The 22316-nt window shown below is 40.0% G+C and overlaps 1 protein-coding gene and 1 long non-coding RNA gene across 10 annotated transcripts in view; one reads left to right on the top strand and one right to left on the bottom strand.

The window, feature by feature from the left end:
• LOC148224178 (uncharacterized) overlaps positions 1-1433 on the top strand; it is a 470521-nt gene extending 469088 nt beyond the window's left edge. For all 8 annotated transcript variants that reach the window (XR_015802136.1, XR_015802134.1, XR_015802137.1 and 5 more), the window contains one exon: positions 823-1433. The gene's annotated coding sequence lies outside the window, so the exon portion shown is untranslated. The remainder of the gene's footprint in view (positions 1-822) is intronic.
• LOC106861045 (uncharacterized) overlaps positions 1-8529 on the bottom strand; it is a 17060-nt gene extending 8531 nt beyond the window's left edge. The window contains exons 1-5 of one of the 2 annotated variants that reach the window (XR_015802144.1): positions 8427-8529; positions 5945-6129; positions 2126-2324; positions 1728-1780; positions 426-521 (exon numbers count right to left, since the gene is read on the bottom strand). This is a non-coding gene — a long non-coding RNA (uncharacterized LOC106861045). Of the gene's footprint in view, positions 1-425; positions 522-1727; positions 1781-2125; positions 2513-5944; positions 6130-8426 lie in introns of those variants that run through there. The other variant, XR_015802142.1, reaches the window with a different exon arrangement.
• Positions 8530-22316: the final 13787 nt, after the last annotated feature.

Below are 22316 nucleotides of genomic sequence, written 5' to 3'. Positions count from 1 at the left end.
CGCTGTGACTGGCAGCAAATTCCTTTTTCTCCCTCCCCTCAGTGTAAGGGGTTTGAAATACCTATCAGTGTCAAAAGAAACTGCGCAGATCACTGCTGCTCTAAATAGGGCAAAGCAATGTTGAGAAAAAAACTGCCCCCCCAAAGAAAGGCAAAAGAAAAAATCACTCAATGGATTAAAATGACATTTCTGTCCCATGTCAGTCTGAATGACAAAGTGTAATGTTTGGAATCATTTCAGAAAGATATTCTTCAAACAAATTCAGCATATAAACAGGCAACGGGCTTTTGTTTGAAACATTTCAGATCAAAAGTTAAGGGAAGAACAATTAATATTGCCTATTAAAATCCCTGTTATTGTTAGAGATACATTTTGTGGTTACTGACTATAAATAAAAGCAAAGGAACAGAGCCACGGTTTCTTACCACTGCAGATAGAAAAAGGCAATTTCCAGCATTTTCTGTTTGTTTTTTTTCCCTCAAAGTTGCTCTTAAATGTGTTTGCTGAATAAACAGGATTAACTGTATTTAAAACAAGAGATAAAGAACAGCTTTTTATTACACTGAACAGTCTGCAGGGTTTCCAGGCTCCTCTGAACGCACTTCATGCCTGCAATAAAATGTTCATATTTTACCTTTCTTAATGACACTGTATAGAACAAGCAAAATATTTTTGTGATAGTACAAATATGGAATCGATAGGGAATGGTAAAAAAAAAGCATTTTTTACCATTTCTGCTTCTGGCCAAATGCTAGAGTTGTGGTTTGTTGTTTTGGTTTTTTTTTTTACTTTCTTTCTTTTTGCTTTTGTTTTTGTTTGCAGTTTTGCAGCAGGATGAGAAACCAGGGAGGAAAGTATTCCTACTGCTGAAGGGGCTTTCCCTTTTCCTCTGGCTGCAAAAAGTCATCGGGTGCTGTTAAAACAAAACTAATGGCGAGAGCGCGATCCGGAGAGCCAGCCTGCTATCAGCTGCATTTCAATGGAGGCTTTCTCAAAAAATAGGTACAAAGAAAAGAATTTAGACAAATTTGCCTCTTAACCTTTAAAGATTTCCTGCCTATTCCAGTGTGTCCTTTATTACATTAATTTTTTATTTAAATTACACCATTAACTGGATATGAATTTATCAAGAATACATATATTGATTTATAAAACAGTATCATTAATTATTATAATAGCTAGATGTAGCTGATATTACAAAGCCATTTAAAGGTTTTTAATATAACTTGGACATACATAGATAGATAGACGTTATGGACAAGACTACAATTTAAACTGGCTACCAGCAGTTAATGAAATCCTTGATTTATCTTCTCATTTAGAGATTGATTATGTTGTTGCTTTGTAAAACTATTTATTTTATGTCATTTTTCAAAGGATGTCTCAATAAAAGTAAAAGATAAATAAAGCATCCAGCCAAGTCTCAAAGCATATTTGGTTTTATATTTTCTTTTTAATGCTGCAGCTGTTAATGTATTACTAGTTTGGAGAGTTGTCACCTTTACAGTGAATTTGCTTTCTTGATAGTAGCTATGTTTGCACATACACAGCTTTCTACATTTGGATTTAAAAAAATAAATAGAAGAAAAAGGAAAAAAAAAAAAAAAAAGGAATGTCTTCCCAACAACATTGTGCTTATTTCCTAAACCAAAACCCAGCAAAATGCCTTTCTGGCATAGATTTCTTAGGCATATTTTTTGTTTAAGCTGTGGAAAAATGGGACTTACCCTAGTGCTGCAAAGCAGTCAGTCATGGAGAACATTTTGATTTAAAATGCAATCTGAAGAGAAGAAAAAAGAGGAGGGGGGGCAAAAGAGAAGGAATGATATAAACAAACAGTACACCACTTTCAAGTTCCTCCTAAAATGTTCCTAGCTTAACTAATACATTGGAAGTTTAAATCTTTACACATTGTTCTTGAGGGGCTATGTCTCTTGACTCTTTATTTATATCACTTATTCTTGTCTGACAACATATGTTACCGATTTATTATAGCATTTTTTTACTGTTAGTCAGACAAATGTAAAGGCTAGCTGAGGAAGGGTAGTTGCATCTGATGAGTTTAGCAATTGCAGGGCATCCTTTAGGGGTAGCCAATGAGCTCTTTTGAAGCTATAATACTCACCATTAACCATTCTCATGCTGACATATTTTAATTGTAGAAGTTGGGGCTTTCCCTCATATCAGCTTCTTTTGTATTCAAAGGCTTCACAGGCAAATCAAGCAATGTGGCTGAGCAGTTCTTCAAGCCAAGATTTTTGTAGATGTCTCAAACCACACTCCTATATTTTGGCATCTAAATCTGCATAGCATGCCCCCCATAACTGAACAAAGAAAAAGACACACAGAAAATAATACTTTAAAAAAATCTAATTCTATAATCCATGACAAATGCAAGCAAATCCTAAGCATAGGCAGTCAGATTTCTCAGTGCCATTACTGACACCAAAAGGTAACAGAGAGGAAGACTTTTCCCACCAAAGCAATCTCCTCCAAATGCCTATTTTAAATGGATGCACCAGCATCAGAGGGAGAAATTGCAAGGACAGGTGGTGAGCTGGATGTCACATTTTGCACATGGTGTTTTTAGGTCACCCAATCTGGAGCAAGATCTTGAGCTCACCCCACCTTTTCTTTCCTACTCATTCTCTGTCCTATCTCCTTGTTCAATGGCAACATCTTCCTCCAGTTCCTCTGAAAACTGTACCCCTGTGTCTTATTTCCCTGTTGGAGCCCCATCTTGAGCTTCTGAGAGCCAAAAGGTTTGTACAAGCCGTGGGAACAGAATTCCTAGTATCTCCCACAATTTCCAGCCCTTTGGTGCTAGATCAGGCCATTACACCTGTCAGCAATTCCTACCTTGTATGAGACACCTAGTGTGGGATGCTCAAGAGCCCTTCTCCCTAGGGACCACTGAGCAGACAGTAGGGAACACTCTGAAATTTCTGCTGTTCAGAATTCAGTCAGATTTTTAGGACTTTTTAGCTCCAAAAAGTTGGGTTTAATTTCCCTTGCTTCTTCTGGGAATGCAGGAAGAGGCTGTGTAAGCTAACATGAGACCACAGGACCTGAGTAGTGATAATCTATGGGGAAAAAAGGTACAGTGAGCAACACTTTGGGTGGGAAATGAGGTTTTTTCAGGTAGACTAAATACAGAAATTGCAATTAAATTTGTTGGGCTCACTTGAAGGAAGAGATTGAAAGTGAATCAGGGGATGTCTCCTGATAGCACTAGGGGGTCCTTGACAAATGCCACACGAAATAGTTTTAACTGGGAGGAAACCAAGTGCTCCCATGGGTTTTTGTTTTGACATATTGACAATTCAGTTGTTGTTGGCTAATTTGTTTGATTTTTAAATTTTTAAAAGTTATCAATTTTCCTTCTACTTATTGTAGGGGGATTTGAGGACTTTCTGAGTTCAGCAGTATTCACAAAACTTGCATGGAAATAAAGACTTTCCTTTTGTTTCAATTTTCTATCAAGAAGCTGGCCTAAGTTTTACTTTGGGTCGGGGTTTTTTTTCAAATTGCAATTTAATTATACTTCTGATGCCCTCCTAAAACAATTTGCAACCCCCAAATGAACTTTTGGAGACAAGTTTTGTTCTCCTTAATGCCAAGGACACAGTGAAAAAGGCTGCAGATGAAATGGTCACACCAGGACTCCTAGATTTAAGGATTTGAAGTTTTGGCTTTTCCCATTTCTCCAGAAAGGCTTTACTTAGGCAGATGTCATCAGTGTCCTGGGCAAATATTTGGTGGCAATACCAAAGCTTGGAGCATATGGATTAATACTTACTAAATTTGGTATTTTAAGGACATTGACAGCAACCTCATAATTAAGCTAATAACCTCCCTTAAATTTGTTTATACCACTCAAACCCATATTTTCTTGGCTGGGGAGGGAGGAACAGGAAGCGTGACTTGGTCGCTCAATCACTCTCTTTCTGTTTTGTCCATCACCTTGGTTTCTTTCCCCTGTTTTTGACCTGCACTTTTTTTGGATCAGACACTGGCAGGTTGAGAGGTAATAAGAACCAGATGGACATAGTAGAGAAATTACCCAAATGGGTACGAGAATGTGGGGAGCTGTCAGGCATGGAGAGAAGCTGGAATTTTTCAGCAATAAAATGGGATTTATCGCCACTCTACCACAGTCATTGCCGACAACCGTTTACCTTGACAGAAACCCCATTCCAATAGGCCATACCGATGCAGATTTTTTTTTTTTACCTTTTTTTTTTTTCGTAAGAGTGATGATTAGTATTTATTCTAAGGCTCAAATGGCCTGCACTAAAGGTGAAGCATTAGGCCAAAGTCCTGTATTCCCTACTGAGGCAAATGAACCTGCTAAAATAAGTTCCTTCCACAATAGCTGTGTAATTGAAACCAGAAAGTGAGAGAATTTGATAAATTGCTTGACCCTGAAGGAATGTTAAGGTCATAAATTTTCATTGCTCTTTTTTTTTTCTTCTTTTTTAGGAAAAAAAACCTCTTTTATATATATAGAGGTAGATAGATATATTATGTTTAGTATTTGTCTCTGAATTCCAGCTAACTTCCAGATCATTAGCCGTTACTTTGCCATCCTCTCCCCATAGGAAACTACTAGAGGGTTTAGAGCATTCCTACCTACCACTTCCTAGGAGGGCTGAAGGATACAAAATACTCACAAATGGCAGCACTCTTAAGGAGTCAGCCACATAAAGAATAAACAACCCAAAATTGGGAGGTTAGCAAGTGCAATCCCTTTGGAAAGACAAAATAAACAACATAAAAAACACAAGCATACTGTACTTGAAGAGTGCGGGAGTAAAAAAAATCTGTAAATAATTTACAGGCTATCAAATAGCAGTAGTTATTGCTACTTTTAGCTTTTTTTAAACTTAGAAATGGCATTGAAAAAGAATGATCAGAGTTTTCTTGAATAATATGTACAGTATTGAATTATATGTCTATAGTAAGATGTCCCTTCAAGCTCAAAAAGACACAAGCAAACCCCAGATCCCACTGTATCTTATTGTGGTAATACCTGCCTTGATAATAAGTAAAAGAAAAGAAAATTAAAAAAAAAATATATAAAATTAAGGCAAACCAAGAGAAAGGATGAGAATAATTAGGAGAATAACCAGCAAGGTAAAACATCCAGCCATGCTCCCTGTTCTGTGCTTACACCCGTCAATAAATACAGCCATACTAAAATAGCTTCTAAGAAGAAGCAGAGAAGAAACAGAAATATTTTGGGTTTTTGTATGGTTGTTCAGCATTTTTGTCCTGCAGTACCAAAATTTACTTCTGTAACTGTAGTGGCTTCTGCTTCCTAAATGCATGAAATTTGCCATCATATAGTAGCTGGTTTTTTATAATCTGAGTGCCTTCCTCCCCCTGCTTTGAATATAACATTTCAGAGGAAAAATTGTCTCACTTCAATAAGGCGCTGCACTTTACATAGACATGCACACTTAACCCTACATGAAGCAAGTTAAATAATCATTAGCACAGTAACCCATTGCTATCAAAAACTTATTGGTTCTCTAAATTTTAAATTAATGGCTTGTCTCCCTTATTCTGTGTGTCTGTATGTATCTGGTTTTCAGATACTTCAGTGGAAAGTCAGACATTTTATCAGCACATATTAGATGATTTGCATTATTGATATTTCAATTTAAAAGTAAAATATTTTTTTTAAAGTGCAGGGAAAAATAGTTCTGCTGAGTTGATTCATCCCTAAACCCCTGATTCTTCAGTAACCCTCAAAAGTGTAAATTAGCTGCCAATGTTTGACAAACCGGTAAAGAAACTGGCCAGGTTGTTCTAGCTCAAGTAAGTTTCCTTAAGAAAGCATGAAAAAGAGAAGCTAAAGGGGAAAAAAAATTTAAAAAAAGACTTGAAACAATGTTCCCGTAAAATCACAGCAGAAACACCTTCAATAATTTATACTCACTTTTTCTTTTTGAAGACGTTAAATAAAACAATGGTGGAATAGGGTTTTCTTGCTTTGTGTGGGATTTTTTTCCCCCATAAACTTTCTGGCCCAAATCCCTTCTTTCCTTTTTATTTCTTTGAGTCCCAAAGTAACTGCTAGTCATTTTGAGACAGTTACTTATCCGGAGAATGAAGGAGTATCATCTGTGTTTCAATTAGAGAAGGAAAAAAAAGATAAAGGCTTGGAAAGTAATCGAAAAATGCATATTAGTATGAGAATTTTCATCTGTTGCTGTATAAATATTTTAATAAAAGTTCTAAAATAATGTGTCTGCCTCCTGCTCTGTAAAAGAGAGGAGATTATGAAGTGCAAATGATGCAGCTTAGATGTATAGATCTGACTGGGATTTTTCACCATTTAAGAGTCTCTTCGTGCTTCTCCTCCAGAAGTTTGTTTTAGAGCCATTTCATACCCCAAGAAGTATAAATTTCATAAGTATAAATAAAAGATGACCAGCAAGTGGTTTCAATCACTAATATTTTTTGCAAACTAATGTTCAGCTGATGCAACTCGATTTTGTTTTGCATCACATTAGTGTCACAGCGGCAATGACTGGCTTTTATTCACCAACCCTTTGAGTCAGCACTTCAAGACGTCTTTCAAATTAGGTCATACTGCAAATTTGCCACTGATACAGAGGTTGATTAAGAGAGCTTCACAATTTTAAAGGGATGTCTTGTGAGGAGAATTAAGGCCTGGTTGATAGTTCCAGGAAATGTGAGGCCCCGTAACTACATGAAAATAATGTATAGGCTCTACGCGTAAAGAACATATTTCCTTGGAGCGTTGAAGAAATACTCATTTACAATTTAACCAAGTCCTCCTCCCCACACTCCCCCCATCCTGTTACGGGAAAAATTGTGCCATGGGTCTTGAAAATAAGCCTTGATTTATAGTACAGAGGCAGTGAGATGAGCCCTGATTTCTCTCCGAAAATCAGTCCCCTCCTCTTGCTCCCTTTGATCTTCTTTGGAAAACCTATTTCTCCCTCCTCCCTCTGAAGCATCTTGGTTTCTGCTTTCCCCAGTAAAACAATCCAGTGTCCTAACGGGACTCTTCACCCGTAATGTAGCAGCTCCGTGCTGAAGCTGAATTGCCGTGTAAACTTCCCCTGAAGATCTGGAGGGTATGATGAGAAGTGACAACCAATCATGGCGGCCAGAGCTAGGGTTGTAAATTACTTCTAAGCCCATTTAAAGCACCTTAATGAAGTGGCCAAAATTTTTCTCCTCTGCACCACAGAAGGGACAGTAGCTCTTCTTGCTCCACGGTCTGAGCACACAGGAGAAAAATCTCAAAGGGAGCTGCTGGCTGCCAAGTGGTTCTGGAAATTGGGCCACTTCATTTTTGATGGCTAAGTGGGAAACGAGATGAGTGATCTCTTTGAAGGGAATCAGACCCAAATCTAACATTTTTGTGGCACTTGGGGATTTTAGATTTCCCAAACTCTCATTCTTTGCAGCAAATAAGAGCACACGAAGAGCCAAGAGTTCTCCTAATTTGATGTAAGTGGATAAAAGTTAACTGCCAACTTTGTTTTGGTTTAACTCTTTGGCCCACCTGGCAAGGCAAGGAGCTGCTGTTAATGTTGGGTTTGCCTAATGAAACAGTGCTCAGGATGGGAGGAAAAAAAGGCAGGATTTTGGCTGCAGCTACATCGAAAGTAGTATTTAATTCTCCTGTCACTGAAACTAGAGTCCCCCAAGTTATCTTTTCTATGTTCAGGAATATTACCATGATTTAAGGCTATAGCATCAGTGAAAAATCACAAACAATTTAAAACCAGAGCCCAAAGAGAGGTTTCTTGCCATATGAATAGCTGTGAAAGCCAGAAAAATGTTTCTCATTCCCACTTGTATTTTCCTTAATTTCTTTGCAGGAGGGTCCCTGAACTTGCATCTCTACCACGGCAGCTGACTTCATTTCATGTTTTTGATGTTACGATCACCCACAGACCTTTCCATTCTCCATATGTTTCTGGATTCAGTCACTTCACCCACAGCCCTCCCCTACAGTATAACACCTCAAATCCCTCCGCATGGCAAAGTCTATTTTATTCCCAGTCACTTTCAATTTGCCTCCTGTGTTTCTCTGAAGGATTTAGTTGAATGTGATTTCTAGCACCAAAAGAAGAGGAGGGGGAAAGTGGCAGGCTACAAATGAGAAGGTGGCCTGTGCCACAGCCAGGAGTCGCTGGAAGTGAGAGTTTTGAAAAGAACTGAAATAAGACCACCACAAGATTGATTTCAATATTTTGAGCTACATTTACGCTTCAGGTTCCTTTAGCCCTCTCCTACCAGGTTGGATAAAAATGGATATAAACCCTAAAAATATAAGTAATAATGAGATTTAAAGATAGGAATAGCAGCAACAAAAGGTGTATGTCTACCCTATTAGCTCCAAACTCCCCTGCAGACCTGAGCTGGTAGTGTCACCCTACCTCTTGCCCTGTCGAGGTAGCTGCTGCTGCTTCTGCTGCTGCTGCCCTTCTCCAGTCTCCATGAATCAGGCAAGAAAGGATATGAACTCATGCCAGAGTGACTTAAACCAATCGTGGGAAAACAAACTGGGGGTTCCTTTAAAAAAAAAAAAAAATTCTTACTGCTTTTTGAGTCTTTGTGAAGACACTGAGAACATGCTTCCAAGCTCTTTTGTTCTGCCCTAAGGGATGGAAGGCTGCTCTTAATACAAGAAAACAAAGCCTTCCAATGCCACTACCAACAAAAAAAAAAAAAAAAAAAAAAAAAAAAAAGCAAGCTGAAATGCTTATGAACACTTTGCTCCAGGCTCTGTGGCAGTAAGGAAAAATCATTGCAACCATCACAAGACTTGGCAACACAGGGCCATGCCAGCAGAGTGCTCTTCCCCATTATTGTAAATCACAGGCTGAGCCCAGTTTATTGTGAAACATCCAATTGTGGCTCCTTGAATACGATAAATAAAACCACCATTCCTCGGTGCACTTGACTAGTATTTGTGGAAGCAAGGGGAAAATTCACACTTCTGCCTAGGGACAGGACAGAGGCAGCTGATGCTTCAGTGTAGCTTGGTGGAGACAAATCACAAAAGAGAAGTTGCAATTAAATATGGGTCTTTCTGTGCTTCTCTTTTCCACCATTGCTACTGCAGAGAAAATCACTTTATTCATTTTAGGCATTGCAGTATCAAGTATTTCAAGAGACTAGACTTGGGTTTGGGTCCACACTTAGCAGATCAAAACTGAATACACACAATGAAATGAAAGCTGAAATGGTCCCTGGAAATAAGGCAAATCACAGGGGGTAATATTTACCTTTAGCCAAGGGGCCATGAGCCCATATTGCAGCTACCAGCCCTCAAATGCCTGCCATCAGTGCTGCAGAGCCCTGCTTCAGCCCAGCGAGGATGGTATTACTCAAGCCTTTCCTCTGGGAATAGGTCAACAGGCACATTTAAAACTCAGCTTCTGCAAGCTATCAGCCACTGGCACTCATGCCAGGAAAACACACAGGCACTAATGGAAACAGTACACAACCAGGGAGCAGAGCTGCACAGTGTAGATCAAACTATGCCCATATTTCATAGGATTGCTCCTGCCCCACCATTGCTTTACTACTGTTTTCCACCATGCACAGACCCAATGGAAGGATGTTGTGATGGATCCAGAGGCGGAACAGCTCTATAAATAAGGCTGGCTCTGAAACCTGCCAAGCCATCCTCAGATATAACAGGCAGTACTACCACAGGACTCATTCCCTACAGGATATGGCAGAAAACATCCCAAAATAATGGATTCAGAGCCCTCTTCTTGCTCAGAGCCTGTCTCCTTTTGTGCTGACTGGATCAGCTAAATATTTATAGGAGAGATTGGAAGTCAGACAGCTCCAGCCGCGGCCCCAGCCCCCTTGCCCATCTTTCATTCAGCCAAGTGGCCAGCTGGCGGGCAGCACTGTCCCCACTGCGCCGGGAGCGCGGCTCCGCTGAGTGCCAGCTGCCTCGCAGGGACACCGGTGACACACTCACAGTCAACCTAGTTGCTCCAACCTCCCGAGTAACTGGAATTGGAACAGGCCCTCACACAGGGATATTTAAGGCAGAACTTTATTTTGCACTGGATAAAACCTGTGATTTAAGTCCTTTTCTTTATCCGCATCTTTTTTCTCCTCCCCAACAGCCTCACAGCTCAAAGCCCTCCTTGATATGATTAACCACCGAGCCATACAGGCCAGAACCCCACATACAAATCTGCTTAAACCCTGCATCTTCATCAATAGATGTCCACTAGAAATAAGCTTAAACTTTAAGAGCCAAGTGCTTAGCGGTAGCCAGTTTGCTCCACCAGCTTCATTGAGCAGATGAGAAAAAGCACCTAATTAGCCAAATTTATTAATATGCTGCTTTTTTTTTCTTCAAAGAGGATACAGCTACACTATAGAGGTGAAACATGACTTTTGATGATCAAGCAAGCAGTGATTAAATAAGGTTAATCCTCATTTTATATGCTAATAGGATATTTATAATCTCAACTGCATATCCAATTTAGCTATTTTATTTTCTGTTGTTAAGAAAGTGTTTCTTATTAGTGAAAGAGAATACCCCTACGTTCACTGCAGATGCTATTTTAATTGGGCTCAAGTGCATTGTGTGTAATTAGTCCACTTCTCTAATATTTCATCTATAATTACACCAAGAACAACGTGCTTAAGTTTCAGAAGGGCTGCCAGTAGAAATTTTTTTAAAGTAAAACTGCTAATTAATTGGTGACCCTTCCCACGGACAAATGATTTGCATTGTAGCCTAACCCCAGAGCTCTCTTGTCTTTTCAGAAGTTTGAACACCTTGTTTTGACATGATGCCTCTGATCTGAAAAACATAAAAGCGCCCATGCCATCCACCTGGTTTCACCAGGACTGCCACTCCAAACTTCCTCTCGAGGCATGGCAGTATGGACATGACCTTAGTAGCAGTTTTAGACAATGTTGGCTTTTTAGAACAACCAAAGAAAATAACTGGATATTGTTCATCTCATTCACCTCATAAATTATCTCAGTAATTTAAGAGAAGATATGTGACAGATAGGGGAGTGTTCCCATTTATCCACCACAGTGGCCCAGCTCTGTAGTGGAGAAAAAAGAAAGAAATAGGCCCAAACATGGTGCACTGAATATGCTGTGGTCCTATCAGTGGGACAGAAAGGTCAGCTCTCAAATACATCTGGCACAAATGTCAGAACAAGGAGCTGCTCAGAGCTGGTGATCAAACTGAACTCTCTCAGAGGAAGGCCACGTGGTGTGTAAGATACTGCACAGGGTAAATATTTCCTGCTGTTAGATACCTGCCTTAATTGCACTGGCTGCACAACGTGCTACCAAGCCTGGTGTCTTTCATGGAAGAGCAGAGGATACAACACTACGGCACAATGGTGGTCTTCCAAGTAGAACATCCTAAGTCCTGTTGCACTTTTCCTTCCCCTAAATGGCAGCAAACCACCAGGCAACAAACACATGCACAGATATATCTAGATAGATAGATAGATAGATAGATATCTATATCTATAGATATATATAGATGTAGATATATAGATATATAGATACATATGCACAAAATCATACTGAGCATGTAGGATTTCATCTCACACTTCTCAGACAACTATTTACTAAACGCCACTTTGCATCTTTGCTCAGGCTTCCCTCCTGGCTGGGCAGATCCACCTCAAGTCGGCCAGATCCAGCTCAGGATCAGTGCAATAACCTTGTGGTTTCCTGCCCCACTGGTGTCCCAGCAAGTTGCCACCACTGCCCAGGTCCACCCTTGGTTAGTCCATTGTGGGGCTTGCAGCCAAAGGGGTCTTGTTACTCCCACTGTCTAAGGATTCGTGATAACCACATCAAGAGTCCTAGAAGAAACAGAGGACACATGCAATAAACCTTCCTAATTTTGCCTCCCTAAAAACACCCTCAGTTTAGGGAGTTTTTAATCACACAGAATACTCTTGCCCAGGAGGACCTAATCCTCCTTCATTCTTCATGGTTCCCATCCCAGAAGTGAAACCTTATGGGCAGGGAAATAGGTAGATAAGCTGGCAGGATAGGCAAGGATAATGGCAGTGGTCTTTATCCTTCCAAAAGCCTTTCAGCATGAGGCTGAAGGTTGTGGACCAACATGTGTCCAGCAGAAGAGAAGGGTGAAGAAGAGACAAAGTCATACTCCCTGGAGATGGAGAATGAGATGCCCTTTGGGGGCACATTGCAGGGCTGCTACCATACTCTCTTCTCAAAGCATTTCTGTAAAGAGCCACCACTTTGGTTTCAGGCTTTTCTTCTCACTGGGGGGTGTGAAATGCTAGGTGCTATTTAAGAAAGGGCGACACATTCCTCCCTACCTACCCCCCCCCCCACCAAAACCCTGACCTCTTCCAATCTGCTGGGGAGATCCAAATCGTTACCAATCTGGCTCTAATGTGAACTAGCTCTTTCTGCCCAGAAGTTTATTTTCCAAAACAAGTGTGCCTGCAAAACAATGTTTATTTAAAACACAGTATGAATGCCAGTAACCCAACATGCACAGGGAACAGCACCCAGAGGTCTCCCGCTTAGTGTTTGAGAGCTATTAAGTAAATCAGGGGAAAATTCCTCAGGAAATGATGGGGTTAGGCCTGATGGGCATCCCTGTGTGATTAAATGCAACTTAATGAGGTCACAGGTGACAGATTTGGGAGCAGAAGTGTTTAAAGAGAATGCAAAAAAAAAGAAAAAAGAAAAAAACCTTCATAGCACGCAGGGGATGGGAATTGAGGCTGGTAGTGTTATCCTGTGTTGTAAAAACACACGGGAAAGGGGTGCCCTTCTAGCACACACAAGCTTTTCACGGCCTTCCTTAACAACTCATGCCATTGAGCAAACATTGCAGAGCTCTCAGTTACAAACGATCTGGCCAGTGTCATGAGTCAAGGATGGCCAGAATCCCTGTGATTTCTTAGGGGTTAGAGAGGAGGATTTAGGTCACAAGGCTTTATTTCCACCCCACCTCCCCAAGATCTCTAATAGAAAATGGTTGTCTTGATCGAAGGAGCTAAATTCTGCTGTCATTCTGCAGGACTGCAGGATAATTACATTGACTTCATCTGAGCACTTTGGTTTTGCTGATACATCTGTCAAGGACAGGAGGGGATTCTCGGTGTCTCACAATCCCTGGAGCATTTGTTCAAGTAACCCTGCAACATTCACACAAGAGGGTGTTCTTACACAGCCCATGACTGAATCACTAGGGAAAGAGGCTCCTGGCTGACATCCCACCAGCAATGGGGCATCTCTGTGGAAATATAAAATGAAACTTTTGGTTTTCTCAACCTTAAGACCAAAAAAGACTTTTGTCCATTGTGCTTTGTTGGCCTGGAGCAAGTGACTCCTCTTTCCAAAATAATAAATGGATACCTACAGATTTTCATGTATGGTCAACCACAATGCAATAAATCCTCCCAGCTGGCCTCACCTCCTCTTCTTTGTTTAGCATACCAGTTCACCTGGTAGAGTGACTTGCATTCACATGTGGACAGTGAAGATTTTACCAGTTGACTATTAAAAAGAATCAGAAAATAAAAAATCAACAAAACCTAGAACCCATATCAGGTGCAAAAGGAAAGGCCAAAGGGAAATTATTGCTCATTTAGACAGCAGCATAAATTTTCTTCCTATTTTTAACCTAGCTTTTAATTTAATAAATTTTATGACCCTTATATTAAGTACATATGTTTTACAAGACATTATGTCCCTTGAGTCACCCTGAATTTACTCTATTATAGCAGAGTTAAATGAATGAATACTGTGTTTCTGATTTCAGCTTACCCCTTATTTGATCCTTATATAGTCAATAAACCTTCATAGAAGCATGAAGCAACTGAATCAAGCAGGGTGCCAAAGCTGTGCTTGGGAACTCTGTTAGTCTTTAAAAGGGAATTAGTAAATTGTTATTCTCTTATTCAGATTCTGTTACACCACTGCCAGGTTTCCCATGCTGTTTACAAGGTATAAATGGTGATAGCAATAAGACTCTTGAATTTATATATTACCAATTTAAGTTTCATATAATAATTTAAAAAGAAGTTCAAGTTTTCCTTTGCCTTCTAGCCACTTCCAAGCCTCCTAACCCCCTAAAAAATTAACTATTTTTTTTTCTGCTGCTCTCTGGAAATTTGGAAGAGCAAAAAGAATTTAAATCAGGCCTGTCATGTTATGGATTATTCCCATACAAATGCAGTTTGGGGAGGAAGATGGGAGATCTTTTAGAACCATTTGAACAAAAGCCAACTCTACTTTTCCAGTAAAAGTAATCCTTTCACTTAAATTGGTGTGTATAGGCTAGTACGTGACAGCAGAATAATGCAAAAAAAAGAAAAACAACTAATGCCAGCTACAAATCAAGGATAAACAAATTGGAAGATTAATCTAATTACCTGGAGTAGATCCCTTTACAAAACTAAGATGCTTTGATACTCAGTGCCTGCAGAGAAAATAAGCGTGTACAGAGATTAATCTTGTTTGGGTGCATTTACACTGTTTATTTAAGTAATACATGAGGGCAGCTTTTCACAACAGGTTTGCAATGGTGACAAAACACAAAGATTAGAAAGAAATAGTTGATATTTGCTGAACAGTGGGAAGCATGAGTTATTGATTGGCTTGGTATCAACCTAGAGTTCCTTTCCAATATAATAAGATTAGTTTAGAAGGGTGTTTTATAAATCAGGCGGTTCTTATTTGATTTGAGTACTGACTCTTAGTGACTTGCCAAAGTTCAGTAAATATGCAGAGTATAGTATATGCACTTTATCTTTGTGTATTAGCTATGACATAAACACAGAGGGGAAAAGTCAAATTTTATACATCAGAAAGTGGGTTTGTTGCCAGACATTCTAACGTCGCGTATTTAATTTCACTGATGTATGTTAAAACGGGAAACCAAATTCAATGAGCTGTTTGTTTCTTTCTACAAATATGCTTACATCAATGACCTCTGAGGACATGACCTCAAAATGTAACTAGATGTTTAAAAGAACCTCGAAGATCTATATAAGACATTAATGTTTGTGTCAGCGGGTACTATACAAGCGTGTATATACTCAGCTGTCTATATGTCGACTGCTATATTTTTATTGCTACAGGAAACCAGCCAAAGTCCCAAACAGGAAAATTATCAGCTCCTTTTTTTTTCTTGGCGTGGTCTTGTTTAAGACTAAAGACATGACCTTAAGTTAGAACATATTTAGCCATTTTGTCACCTCCTGTGTGGGGTTTTATGTGCTATCCTGTCCTGGGGAGCACAGGGCTCCAACAGTGGTTAGGCACAGTATATGGAGGTGTGCAGCCCTGAGTGTGAGGATTCACACAAGACTCCTAAAAAAAGAAGAAATTACCATTTTAGCTGGTCTTGGGGAACTCCTGGTCGCCTCTCCAGGGACAAACTGATGTCAAGTTCTGCTGTCTGTCAGGATTAAGTGCCTGTTTGCTTTCTCACTAACATGTGGTTTGAGAACAAAGCAGCTCAAATCTCCTCAATTCTTAACAAAGCATCTCAAATTGCTGAGTAAAATTCCTTAATCCTCCCATCTTAATCTGGAAACATCAATGCCACGTGGTAACACTGAGGTCTCTTTTTGTCCACTACGAACACCATTGACATCACAGTTTGATTTGGAGCTAAGTTTTCCTGGAGCCACCCATTATCAGAGGGAAACCTCAGGTACTTTGTTCTCAGAACAGGTCTCCCCAAGCAGTTGTTCTTTCCCAGAGTTTCCACTACCAGTAAGAAACTAAATACAAAGCAAGAAGAGAATAAACTGGCATAGTTTCTCATCTCCATAAATGTGTGGTAAAATGTAACATGAGCTTTTCCATCACAAGGACCATGAGGAAGGATGCAGCAGCTGCTTGTCTGAGGGGCCCAGAGGTCAGGTTAGCAGAAACAACCTTCAACATTCCCATCAGTACAAGCAAGTAAACTCGGTCTAGAAAGCAAGAAAGTGAAACACCTGACATGAAGAGGGTTGAGCAGCTGTAATGTGGCACAATAAAGTCTAAACACCAGATGATTTGATCTCAGTGTTTATGCATAGTCATCATTCTGACATAAAACTAACCAATGCTAACCAATATTTTCCTGCAATCATTTATCCAATAACAACAAAAATCAATTCCCAATTTCTGCTAGAAAAGTCATAGAAATCACTATGTGCTCACTCTGCAAGCATTCCTCTTCCTCCTACTACTACTGCTCTCCTACCACTTTTGTCCTGTGTTAGTTTTACTTGTCTTGTCCCAGCTTCAGTCAGTGGTACAAATCTACTTTGATCTATATTTGCTAAAAATTATTTTGTATCTCATTGTCCTCCATTTCTGACCTCAGCAATGTGCGTGCCTTGGTTCAAGCTTTGCTTCTCCCTCTAATCAGGGCCAGGTCAGCCCCAGAGTCAGGACTTTTATCTTAAAAGCCATAAGGGCTCCATAAGGAGCAGCAAGTAATTCCCTGTGAGAAAACTTCTAATATGTTTTGTTCCTCCCATCATCACGTAAGACACCAAGAGCAACTTCAGAAGGTCTGGCCATAAAAAATAATTCCAGGTTTATAATCAGCAATCATCAGCTGGAATGCATAACTCACTGCTGAGCTGTTTATGCACAGCTGGAGCAGACTGGTGTGGAACAGAGTGTGCAGGGCAGGTGGGCACAAGAATGCACAACATTCAGCTCTCTAACCTTGCTGGTTGACTGCAGAAGGGATCATCAGGGTTATACCCTTCCAGATGCCAAGGTCAGAAGCTGAAATATATCAAAATCAGCACTATCTGGGCTATAGCATTTAGGAAAACAACAGGTAGAACTTCATGGCGTCATGCTGCAAAGTTTTGTCATGTAAAAGGTTTTCTTAACATAAGAGGTGGCTCTTGAGACTGGAGATCCAAAAGCTGCAGAATATTTTCTTCATCTATCACATCTCTAAAAAATATTGTTTAAACTATCTCAAGAGGCTTCCAGCTCCTTGCTGGAAACAGAAAGCTGAAAAAAATGATACCTGTGTCCAGAAAGGATGCTAGAAAGCTCCCTGCAGTTCCCTTGGTGAGGATAAAGCTTTGAGAATATGATTTACTGAATTAAATTATAAGTGAGTTTGCAAGCAGACAAAGATTCTGGGACAGGCTTTTCCATAGAAAATTCACAAATGGGGAGTTGTAGAGTAACAACATCTCCGAGGCTACCCTGAACAAATAAAGCTTTAAGGTTAAAAAGCAGGGAGCAAGGTGCATCTGCATGGATAGAGCTCAGGGACTGAAACGGATGGGAGCCAACAGAGCCTGGGGAGGACCAAAGACCCTTTAGTACAGACAGGGATGACTGATCTCACACAGAGTGAGCACAGGTCAAAGTCTTGAAAAAACCCCAGCTTATTAAGAAACAGAATCCTTCAGAAATTTTTCCACAATACTCCTGGGGCAGTGAGACTGCACATTTGAACTATGAGCTAACAGCACTACTTTAATCAAACCATTCCCACAGAAATGCTAAGGCACTTGAAACACGACTCATTGGCCAAAATTCCTCCACAAAAAGGTGACAAATGAGCCTTGAAAGACATGCCCACAAAGCAGGCATTTCTCAGCTGATGACAAACAGGCAGCCGTCACTGCTGCATGCTGCTCTTAACCCGAGTGGTAATAGCTACTGGCCTCAAGAACTAGTTAGCTCTCATTTATATCACTGGAAAGCAGTGTCTCCACAGAAGTCAATATAGTTTCACTGGGCTAAGTGTGATCAAATTAGGCTTGATGTCCACAGACCTGAGTGTATTGCTTGCCTCAGGGCAGGGGAGCAAGAACAAAGGGCTCATGTATTGGTATCTGTGTTTGGTTTGTAAATGATTGCTCTCTCCTGCCCACCACATCTTTCAGCAATGGGCTATGTGGAGTCATACAATTAAAAAGTCGTTTATGTTCAAGATTCCCACATCTTTGATGTATGCCTTGTCACGGCACAGGAGTTTAGCTCTAGTTCAGAGAGATTCGAGCATCATGAAAACCTGGCTGCCAGCAAAAATCATTCTGAGAGGAAATAGGAGAGGAACAAAGAAAGAGACATGCACAGAGCAACCTGGAGATGTTACAGGACTCCATCAGAGCTGATTCTGGATACAAGCAAAGCAGGCAACTGCCCGAAACAGCAGGGAGACAAAGGCATAGGAGCATTTTCCTTGATGCCCTTATTCCTGTGTGGCAGGATCATGACTGATGGCCCTGTTGGTGGCAACTGGAATCAGGGATATGAAGAGCCAACCTTTGAGGCTGCCTCCAGGATTCGTGCTGGTAATCACAAACATCAGAGGTTTGTTTGCAGTGTTCCAACATGGAGTCTAAAGCATCCCAGGCTGTGCTGGTGATGGAGGCAGAGGTTTGGGAAGCTGCTGGTAACCCTGAAAGGGGACAGCCACCCCTCACAGGGGCCTCAGCACATGGCCCTGGGAAAAGCTCACCTGCCACTGGAGCTGGATGGTTGTTCATTTTTATTTTCTCACATTCTGCCTTGTGCACAGTTATCACCATGCCATCCCCACCAGCTCTGGGGCAAAGCACACAGGTGAACTTGCAATTGCAAACACACATATGTACAAACATGCACCCTTTTGTCAGCCATAGTATTTTACAGCCCATGGGGGAGCAATAAGCCTGGGCTCTGTATCTGCCTCGTGGTATGGTGTAACTTTCAATCATGTTAATTAAATTAATATGAGCCATGCTAGTGAAAACCACAAAATACTATTTTGGTGTCTATGAGAACATACATTTTGATAATATCAACTTGTCATTCTGATGTTCCTTTCTACACCAAATACCAGCAATGTAAACATCTAACAACACTTTCATCATAACAAAGGAAATTCTGCATCAGCACCAGACTGAACGCAGACAGACTTGTGTAAGCAGCAAGCACTAGAAGTATTCAGACATACTAGGGCTCACCAAGTGTTCAACAAACGCTCTTCCTACCTAATCTTTTAATCTACTTTTGAGGTATGTTTTTGGCTCGTGTTTTGTTTTAGGTTGAAGGAGGGGTTATTATTATTATTCTTTCCCTGCATGATTAGCCATCCAGGAAATGTTTAAATTACAAAATCATAAGGTTTAAAAGATTTATAGATCAAATTATATTAACCTAATGCAATAGGCCAGCCATACGGAAATTGGAAGTCCTTATATTTTATTTTGGTTATTAAATTTCTCCCTTTATACTGTTTAGTTTGTTTGTAACAGAAAGGTTTTGCTGTCTGATGTTAAAACTCAGAGAGTAACCAAGCAAAAAAAAATTACTTTGTCCTTGGTTCAAAGAAATAATAGGTTACTAGCATAATTAATTTTATGTTTAATTACTGCAAAATGAAACAATTCAGCAATATCCAATCAATCCTCAGAATGACAGAACAGAAGGTCAGCAGTTGCTAAGTCAATTGTTTTGAAAGAGAAATTTATGTCAGGTTCTCTTTTATGTGCTAGAGAAAGAAATTGGATAAAAGTGGTCAAGCAAATGTTAATTAATTGTATAAATGCAATCCTGTTGTCATGCAAAAATCACAGAGACTCCAGGCACAGCATGCAAAACACTGGATATGCATCAGTCAAGAACATCTAGAAATGACATCTTGGACTTAATACAATAATAATGAAAGAAAGGAGAGCAAACAGGATTGTTTAAAAGCCAGACTAGTTTTCAAAATGGCATTCAGAAGCACATTTGTACAAGATGACTGGTTCCGTCTGGTGACTACAGAGGCAGGTCCACACCATCATGAAGTCTGACCTTGCCTGGCTCCTTGGTAGCAAATCCCTTGAGCCTCCAGGTATTTAGTAAGGTGTTATTTTCCTCCAACACATGACTGCACATTCCCATCTTATCTCAAAATAGCTGTTCCTGCTTCCACACTCCCAGGAAAGTCTGGCATTTTAAGAGCCTCACCTGCAGTTTCCAACAGTTTCCATCATCTCCCAAGGTTTTTGGTCAGGTGTTTCCTAGACCAAGATTGTCTAGTAGGCTCAGCCATCCTCTGGCCTAAAGTTTCATTCTTTTCTTCACTCACCTTCTGTTCAAGCCTTGCTCACATCACCAGTGCCCACTCTCTATCACCAGCTGCTTCATCCTTTAAAAATGTATTGTGAAAAATCTTAAATCAGTCTATTCTCTTATTATATGCTCTCACCATCACCTTCAGCAGGAGGCTGATGAGGAAAGACCTGGTGGCCCGATCACCAGTGCCATAATTGGACCTGGCAATGAGATCCATGAAAATTTACTGTGTTGGCTCTGAGGTCTTGTTGAGGCAGGGACAAGAACTGAGTGGTCCTTACCTCAGCTCTTGATGCTCTAATGGTGTGATCCCAGCCTTTTGAAAATTAGGGCAAGAGAAGCATTAGAAATCATTGATATAATTATCACCATTCCAGCCTCTTTTAATCCATTTTTGTACAAAATCCAGCGGGGTAATTGACTGCATGAAGAACACAGACACAGCGGGATCTCTGACTGTAGAAGGCTTCCTTCAGCCAAGGACACGTTACCTCTGGCAGCCAGGGAAGGATAGTGCTTTATCATCGAGTGGGAAAGTTGAGATGCAATTTTGCATGTAAACCAAACCAAGCTGTGTTATGAACCAGTTTTGTCACCTGTAACAGGCAGTGACTCCAGCGAATGCTGGACAGACCAGCCTTGAGCTCTCCAGAACACAAAAAAGATACTGATGTTCAAGCTATTCAATATGAACCTTGCAGCAGCTCTGCCATGCCTTAACACCTCTCTGAGCCACTTAACTGGTACAAAAAAGGGGGCACAGCACATGACAATCCACTTTGCTCCACAGTTTAGCCCATTCCATGATGGGAAACTAGGCAGTTAGGGAAGGAGGAATTAATGATGAACTCCACAGCACCACACTGGCATTCCTAAGACTCATGCAGGGTTTAGCTCTTATTTTTCCATGGGACATGCCAAAACATTCACAGATTAAGCAAATATACAGCTGTATACTAGTTTTAAATGTATGTATTATAAGAGGATCCAAAAGATGGCAACAAGTGGGAAGAGTACACCATCCTAGAGCCTTGTGATGTTACTATGGTTATGCGTGGTAAACAACAACATAGAAAAAGTTATGAGCTTGAACAGGGACTGATTTTTAAATCTTAGTTGGGCATCCAGTTTAAACTTGAGACACAAATGTTTTAATGGTGTTATGAAAATATGAGAGCCTACACAATTTCTTTCTTTTAACTATAACTTTAGAACAGAAGCTGAATGCCACTACTTTGTATACAGAAGGATGCTTAACACAAAAGGCAAAGGCACTGAAAACAATTGTTTCAAAACATGATCCTAGAGAGGTTATTTCATGGTTTTGCTATTCTTGAGTCTGGGCTGATGATGCCAGCATTACTAATCCTTGAAATGAGGGAGTTTACACTGGGAGTGTTGACATAACCTTAGCTACAGCAAGAAAAAAGGTTACGAGAAGATGGAAATGTATATTTTTGGAAATAGATTTCATTCTGACAACCCTATAACAAGTGAAATTTTAATACTGTGCTTCGATGAAAAATGAGCTGATGAATAAACACCAGACTAATTCATAAAGAGCAAACTCAGCCTGTTTAATGCTTCTTGAACTGTCCCAAAAATTCCATTGATCACTAGTAATGATGTAAATAGAAAATTCCTACAATTTTCAAAGGAGCCAGGAGAATCTCACTGGGTTTTGCCTATCAAACTTTTAGACACTTTTGAAGCTCCCAGGCTAAAACATAATAAATCAAATATGAAATTGTATAGTGTTGGGCTGAGCTGGAACCTAGGATTTTGTGGTCTGTTCCTGGGATTGTTTTAATTTTTTTTCCGTGAAGTATTTGGTTTCTACTTAATTACTGTGTCCTCCACAAAAAAGTCAAACATCTCTCCCTTGATCAATCAGCTGTTTAGTTAGTAATGCACAAATACTTCAAATATTACCTATTACACCATTTTGCACTTTGATACTGATGTATGATAGCGCATTTTCTTCCCAGAAAACTAAATCCATGTCACGCCCAATATTAAAATAAAATCTCATAATCTTGGGTTGGATCCTCCATTCCTGTCCCCTGCTATTCTTTTCAGGGCAGAGTTACAAAAGCATCAAGATATCAAATATACTTCATTAAATAAATCTGAAGGCTTATGATCAAATGCATATTCAACAAGAATTTATATAAACCTGAAAGTTGAGAATCCTTCACTGCATTTTTCGAATCTCAGAGTTTCTTTTGTCAAAGTATTCCTTTATC

The sequence above is a fragment of the Sturnus vulgaris genome, chromosome 3, assembly GCF_052056855.1.
Source record: "Sturnus vulgaris isolate bStuVul1 chromosome 3, bStuVul1.hap1, whole genome shotgun sequence".
Lineage (NCBI taxonomy): Eukaryota > Metazoa > Chordata > Aves > Passeriformes > Sturnidae > Sturnus > Sturnus vulgaris.
The sequence above is the reverse complement of the archived record's forward strand: the minus strand, read 5'-3'. Positions and strand labels throughout refer to the sequence as shown.